Source organism: Hylobates moloch, unplaced genomic scaffold (genome assembly GCF_009828535.3).
Source record: "Hylobates moloch isolate HMO894 unplaced genomic scaffold, HMol_V3 SCAFFOLD_11, whole genome shotgun sequence".
NCBI classification, from domain to species: Eukaryota; Metazoa; Chordata; class Mammalia; order Primates; family Hylobatidae; genus Hylobates; species Hylobates moloch.
Genome location: NW_026652286.1, coordinates 33,414,445 through 33,422,162, shown reverse-complemented (window position 1 = coordinate 33,422,162; position 7,718 = coordinate 33,414,445).

Below are 7,718 nucleotides of genomic sequence, written 5' to 3'. Positions count from 1 at the left end.
CAATGGTTAAAAAATTTTTTTTCTGAGATGGAGTTTCACTCTTGTTGCCCAGGCTGGAGTGCAATGGCACAATCTCAGTTCACTGCAACCTCCACCTCCCCAGTTAGTTCAAGCAATTCTCCTGCCTCAGCCTCCCGAGTAGCTGGGACTATAGGTGCCCGCCACCACGCCTGGCTAATTTTTTGTATTTTTAGTAGAGACAGGGTTTCTCCATGTTGGTCAGGCAGGTCTCGAACTCCCGACCTCAGGTGATCCATCTGCCTCAGCCTCCCAAAGTGCTGGGATTACAGGTGTGAGCCACCACGCCCAGCAAAAAAAAATGTTTTAAATAAAAAATCCAGCCTGGGCAACATGGCAAAGCCCTGTCTATACAAAAAATACAAAAAGTGTCTGGGTGCAGTGGCTCACGCCTGTAATCCCAGCAGGCTTTGGGGGGCAGAGGCAGGTGGATTATCTGAGGTCAGGAGTTTGAGACTTGCCTGGCCAACATGGTGAAACCCCATCTCTACTAAAAATACAAAAATTAGTTGAGCATGGTGGTGCGTACCTGTAGTCCCAGCTACTCGGGAGGCTGAGGCAGGAGAATCACTTGAACCAGGGTGGTGGAGGTCGCACCACCACACTCAAGCCTGGGCAACAGGGCGAGACCGTCTCCAAAAAAAAAAAAAAAAAAAAAGCCAGCGTGGTGGTGCATGCCTATAGTCCCAGCTACACTGGAAGCTGAGGTGAGAGAATCACCTGAACCCAAGAGGCAGTCTGCTGTGGGCCATGTTCATACCACTGCACTCCAGCCTGAATGACATAGCAAGACTCTTGTCTCAAAAAAAATCAGAACTCTCAAGACCTGTAGAAAGGCCTCTCCTCAGTTTATAATGGAATCTGACCATTAAAAGAGCTCAGCTTTGGAAGTTCAGCTACAAAGGAGCTAAATATTTATTCCCTAACGATAGACTCTGTTGTTCAAAAAAAAAAAAAACTAAACTAAACATTAATGTTTAATCCTTAATTATAACATAGACTCAAGGAAGACACAGTCATTTCCTCTATTTTGTTATGTGGTGCCATCAATTTTAATAAGAGAATGATTCATGTTGTTATTCATATTGCCGAATGTAGGGAGAATAAAAATAAGTCCCTTTTGAAAATGAGATGCAGTAACAAATTATAAATAGCAGCTGAATGCTAATTAGCATGAAGCTAATTCCTCAATTTACATCCTTTGAAATCTGAAAGCAAAAGATCTACACTGAAATGTCAAATTTAAATAATGACATCCTGCTTTAGAAACCCTGTTGGTTCAGAAGGCTTCACACGCTCTGTAGGGTGGAGAGCAGAGGTTGTGTCATGGTTCAGTACCACGGACCTAGGTTCAAACCACTGCTGCACCTGAGTACCTGTGAGGGTTGGGACCAGTTATTTTACCTTTTCTGGCCTTAGGCTTCGACACAAACTCGCTCCTACTAGCAGACACCTCTACTCCACCTCCACAATTTAGACAATTCTTACACATGCGTCTTGATGGTATCCTGTTGTAGGACTCATTGAAAGCCAACTGCACTCCACCCAACCCTCACTTCATAAATAAGTAAATGCATGCACTGTGTGAAGTTGGTTTGGGTTGCATTTCTGTCACTTATAACTGAAAATGTCATGACAAATAAAATATGCATGCATAATTTTACAGTTATCAGAGCAAAATGAAATTTGTCTTCACTTAACATTCATAATATTCATAATGTCTTAACATAAGATAGAACTCATTAACATTTTCTCATACTGTTCTAAATACTCCTAGTCTTTATAACTGATTGGTAATAGTTCTCATATTTTAAGCAGTTGCATGTTTAAGCAGTTTTTCTTTACCTCAAATAATTTGTAAGTATTCACAGAAGGGAAAAGGGTGAAAACATCTTATTCAAGTCTACTGACTCCAACACCTGGAGTTGGTATAAGCATAGTCCCTCTTTTTCTAGTGTTGGAGTGCAACTGTTACACAGTGGTCCTAACCTGGAATCACTAGCCTACAGAGGAAGTCAAAAGAGCCACCTGTGAAAAACACTCGACTCTCCTGCTCCCTTCCCCACTACACTAGTACTGCCCAAATCAAGACCTGCAGCCTGATAAGATCCACAAATGAGATAAACTGAAAGCAAGTGTTTAGAAACTTTTGACACTGCCATGATATACAGGAGAATAATTATTTTCCAAATAATTCATTTTTTATAACATTTAGAAAAGTATCAGTCCACAACACTGGAGACTAACAATCTTTTAACCTGGCCCTCCAATGCAGGTAAGTCTTGAGAAGCTGCACTGTGCCATTCTCCCCCATCAGAAAGGCATGTGCTAGTCTGCGAACTAGGTTTCTAAATTTCTCAAACGCTGAACGATCCAGGTGTGAATACCTAGTTCCAGATCTGCATACCTCCCTATCTGTGACTAAGTAACTTGCAGTGGCTTATTCTTATTCTTCTAACCTCCTACCCCGTAAAACAAGACAACTTCCCCATCTTGCTCTGCTTTTGCCACAGAATTTCTCAAAATAGCCCACACTTACTTCCTCCACATCCTTAGCCTCCAATCACACCTCAACTCACTATCATCTGGTTTCCACAACCAGAAGACTGAAATAAATCTAAGGAAGTCATCAGCAACCCGCACAAGACCAGTGCAGCCTCTCACTCCCCCATCCTCTGCACAGCACTCAATGCTTTCCACCACCTCCTTGGCTTCCTTCATACAACACCCTCGTGGTTCTCTCTAGTTTCTGGCTACTTCTCTTGGCTTTTTGCTGCCTCTTCATCTTCTACCTCCCATGTTGGTTTTCCCTAAAGTTTTACCCTTAGATCCTCTCCTCAAACACACTCTTCCTGGAGGATATTACCCATTCTTATCTCCTCAATCACTATGCTCAAAAGAGACAAATTCCAAATCTGCATTCCTAGTCCTAGCAGCCTCTTTTGACCTCTAATTCCCATTCCCCATTCCCAAATGCCTCCTGGACTAACCCTGTATGGGACTGTCACATAAATTTCTACCACTAGAGAGTTGCCTATACTCCTTAATTAATAGCACCACCACCTTCCTGGTCATCCAGGCAGTATTTTGGAGACTCAAACATCACTTGGATATCCCTCCAGTGTTCAGTCTCCTTCTCCTCATGTCACTGCAGTTCAGGTCTTCATCGTCTTTCTGAAATCATCCATTCATCAAATGGCTTTTCAGCACATGCCAGGCAATATAAACACAACAGACCTAATTCTGCCCTGAGTTTATAATACTAAGAGGACAGATTCCATGATTCCAACAACCTCTATCTGACTGCCAAACTTGCACTTCTCTGCCATTATGCTACCACTAGATTAGATCCAGGTATCTCCTGTTCAGAATCCTTGGCAGTTTCCCATTATACACAGAAGGGCCATCCTATTTAAAGCCCTCCACAACCTGATCCCAGTCTACTTTATATTTTTTTCCCATTGCCTGTAGAATTTTAGGCCAAGGTTCCAGTTCAGAATATACCCGGCATTCTGCCAACTCTGGGCCTTTCTCATCTTTCCACCCTCACCCTTCTCTCCTCTCCATCTCAAATCCTACCAATCCATCGAGCTCCAGCTTAAACACCAATTCTAGTTAAGAAGTTCCCTCAGATTTTCCAGGAGGAATATATGCTACAATCCCTTCTGCTGGACAACACTTTTTGAATGCTTTTCCTACTCTGCCTTGAAAGTGGGTCCCAGCATTTGTTTTTATCACTCTAAAACTTCCTGCCCTAGACTCTGAGTAATTTGAAAAAAAGGAAAATCTCCACATTTATCCATTTCCCCAGAATGCCTATTACTGCCATGAACAAAAAAAAAAAAAAAAAAAAAAAAAAAAAAAAAAAAAACTACATGCTCAGTCAAGTATTTTTAATTAAAATAACCTTTTGCTAAAAATTACTTTGAAATTTTAGAAGCCGTCACTGGTTAAATACCCTTAAGTGATTAAGTGATGTGTTTGAAAAAGACCATTTGATTATCATCTCCTTCTATTTACCTGCCAGTTATCTGGAGGTTGTTTGGTTTTTTTAGACAGTCTCGCTCTGTCACCAGGCTGAAGTGCAGTGGCACGATCTCAGCTCACTGCAACCTCCACCTCCCGGGTTCAAGCAATCCTGCCTCAGCCTCCTGAGTAGATGGGACTACAGGTGTGCACCACCACGCCCAGCTAATTTCTTGTATTTTTAGTAGAGGCAGGGTTTCACCATGTTAGCCAGGATGGTCTCAATCTCTTGACCTCATGATCCGCCAGCACTTTGGAAGGCCTGAGGCGGGTGATCACCTGAGATCAGGAGTTCAAGACCAACCTGGCCAACATGGCAAAACTTCATCTCTCCTAAAAATACAAAAATTAGCCAGCTATGGTGGCGCATGTCTGTAATCCCAGCTACTCAGGAGTCTGAGGCAGGAGAATCACTTGAACCCAAGAGGCAGAGGCTGCAGTGAGCCAAGATCGCACCACTCCACTCCGGACAACAGAGCAAAACTCCATCTGAAAATAAATAAATAAATAAATAAAGAGATGGGGTCTCACTATCAGGCTGATCATAGGATCACAGCTCTACTGCTGCCTCAAACTTCCTGGGCTAAAATACTCCTCCCACCTCAGTCTCCAGAGTAGCTGACACTACAGGCACATGCCACCATGCCCAGCTAATTTCTATTTTTACTTTTTTATAGAGACAGCATCTGGCTATGTTGCCTGGGGTGGTCTTGAACTCTTGGTCTCAAGCAATCCACGTGCCTTGTGGTCTCAAAGTGCTGGGATTACAGGCATGAGATACTATGCTTGGCCCCTACTTACCTGTTAAATGGGATCATTACGTATAGCGTATAGCTATGGGAAAAGAAATAAAATGAATTAAAACAAGTGGTGATAAACAGAAGAGGAGCAAGCTAGATTAAGTATATACAACCTTGTTACATCACATTTTAAAAGTCAAATGATAAAATAGTCAATAAGGGCACAATGTATGTCAATAAGGGCATAATGTCCAACTCTGAGATACTGTAAATCTCTAAACAAACAATATAGAAAGAAAACACCTAGAACACAAATTCATGACCATCCATTCAGGAAATACTGTCTGAAAGAACTTCCACATAAAGAGACTTAAGAGATTCTAAAGAATCGCTCAAATGCTAAATGTGCTATAATAAAGCAGGGCTGGCAAATCATGGCCTGTGGGTCAAATCCATCCCACCATCTGTTTTTGTACAGAATGGTTTTCACAATTGCAAAAAGAGAGTCATATTTCATGACATATGACAATGACATGAAACACAAACATCAGTATACACAGTTTTATCGGAACACAGCCACATTCATTCATTTAGACATTGCTTATGGCTGCTTCAGTGCTATAATGGCAGGCTAGACTAGTTGGGACAGAGATATAGCCTGCAAAGCCCAAGATGACACTTACAATCTGGCCCTTTATGAAAAAATTTGCGAACGCCCAATTATAGAGAAAAAATGGCCACACAGACAAGGACTATTCATTCCATGAGACTGGCCACTCTTTTTAAGAAAAGTTTCAAGTCAGAGATTTAAAAAGCTACAAGGCAAATGGGAAACACTTCAACTTTTAATCATGATGGAGTAACAGGAACCAGATTAACCCTCCTATCTTAGACAATTTAAAAACTGGACTAGGCCAGGCACAGTGGCTCATACCTGCAATCCCAGCACTTTGGGAGGCTGAGGCAGGTGGATCATGAGGTCAGGAGTTTGAAACCAGCCTGGCCAACATGGTGAAACCCCATCTCTACTAAAAATACAAGAATTAGCTGGGCATGGTGGTGCGGGCCTGTAATCCCAGCTACTCAGGAGGCTAAGGCAGGAGAATTGCTTGAACTTGGGAGCCAGAGGTTGCAGTGAGCCAAGATCGCACCACTGCACTCCAGCCTGGGCAACAGAACACGACTTTGTCTCGGAAGAAAAAAAAACTGGACTAGCCGGGTGTGGTGGCTCAAGGCTGTCATCCCAGCACTTTGGGAGGCCGAGGGGGGCGGATCACCTGAGGTCAGGAGTTCGAGACCAGACTGGCCAACATGGTGAAACCCCATCTCTACTAAAAATACAAAAATTAGCCAGGTATGGTGGCACATGCCTGTAATCCCAGCTATTCGGGAGGCTGAGGCAGGAGAATCTCTTGAACCCAGGAGGCGGAGGTTGCAGTGAGCTGAGATCACACCACTGCACTCCAGCCTGGGCAATAGAGCAAGACTCCATCTCAAAAAAAAAAAAAAAAAAAACTGGACTAAATACAACTGTTTTCAGACATTTTACACCAGATAGCAAAGGACTACAATCCTGATGGAAGGGAAAGAAGTAGGGTAAGCCTCAACACTGCCCTGGCCATCTGCCTGGAGGCACACTCCAGACTGTAGAGGGGATGGGGGATTCCATGTAGGACACAAATGTTTCCCTGAGCTGAAAGGAGACATTAAAGAACAGGAAGTCTGAAGCAACTAGAAGTCACAGGACAAAGTTGTGGTGAGAAGACAGCTACACATAAAAAGAGATCCAAAAACATGCATAGAGTCTATGAGTCTTTGCTGACTACTAAAATACATATGTCTAGGATGACAACTCCAGGAGGTTGGGCAAAGAATGATCCAGGAACTGTGAATAGAATGGTTCCCTAGAGCTCACACGGGGCTGGGAATTCTTTGAGTTCCCACAAGCCAAATTGATAATTCAGGGCATTCAGCAGAGAGACCCCCAAAAGGGTCATACTTTAGTAGTGGAGCTAAACTAGCCTGGGAAAAAGGCTACTTGAGACTGCATTAGCTTTAAAAGAAGTCTTGAAAGGATCAAACTGAAGTGCAGTCAGTAAATTAACGATCAGAACGAAACTCAAAGACGACAACAACATCTAGACACCCATCAACATAAAATACACAATGTCCTTCATCCAACCAAAATTTACTTGGCATGTGAAAAAAAAACAAAAAAAAAATGCGACCTATAGAGAAAAATCGGTCAGTAGAAACAAATCCAAAAATTATACAAGCAATAGAACCAGCAAAGACTTAAAACAGCTATTATAACTACGTTCAAATATTCAAAGCAGTCTTTCTCAATCACGGTTCTGTGAGAGAATTGAGCCCCACAGAAAGTTATTTGAGTAACTATTTTCTTGATTTTCCCAAGGATGGTACATGGCTGTGCCATTCTAGATGCAAAGGTACAATGCAAATTTTCTAAATGCAAATTGGGCCCTAATGCTGTATCTGTTGTGTGTTAATTCAGGGCTCAATGTTCTGCAAAACCAGTTGAGAGAGGCTGGTTAAGAGGAATACATGAACACAATGAAGAGAGAAGCAGAATATATATATATATGTGTGTATGTATGTATGTAAAAAGACCCAAATATAATTTCCAGGGGGAAAAAACCCCACAAAAAGTCCAAAATGAAAATTCACTGGATAGAATTCATAGCAGATTAAACAACAGCAGAAGAAATGGTTATGGGGATCGGGTGTAGTGCCTCCCCGCCTGTAATCCAAACACTTTGGGAGGCTGAGGCGGGCAGACAGCTTGAGTCCAGGAGTTTGACACCAGCTTAGGCAACAGGGCAAGACTTCATCTCTACACAAAGTACAAAAAGTAGCCAGGTGTGGTGGCATGTGCCTCTGTAGTTCCACCTACTCAAGAGGCTTAAGTGGGAG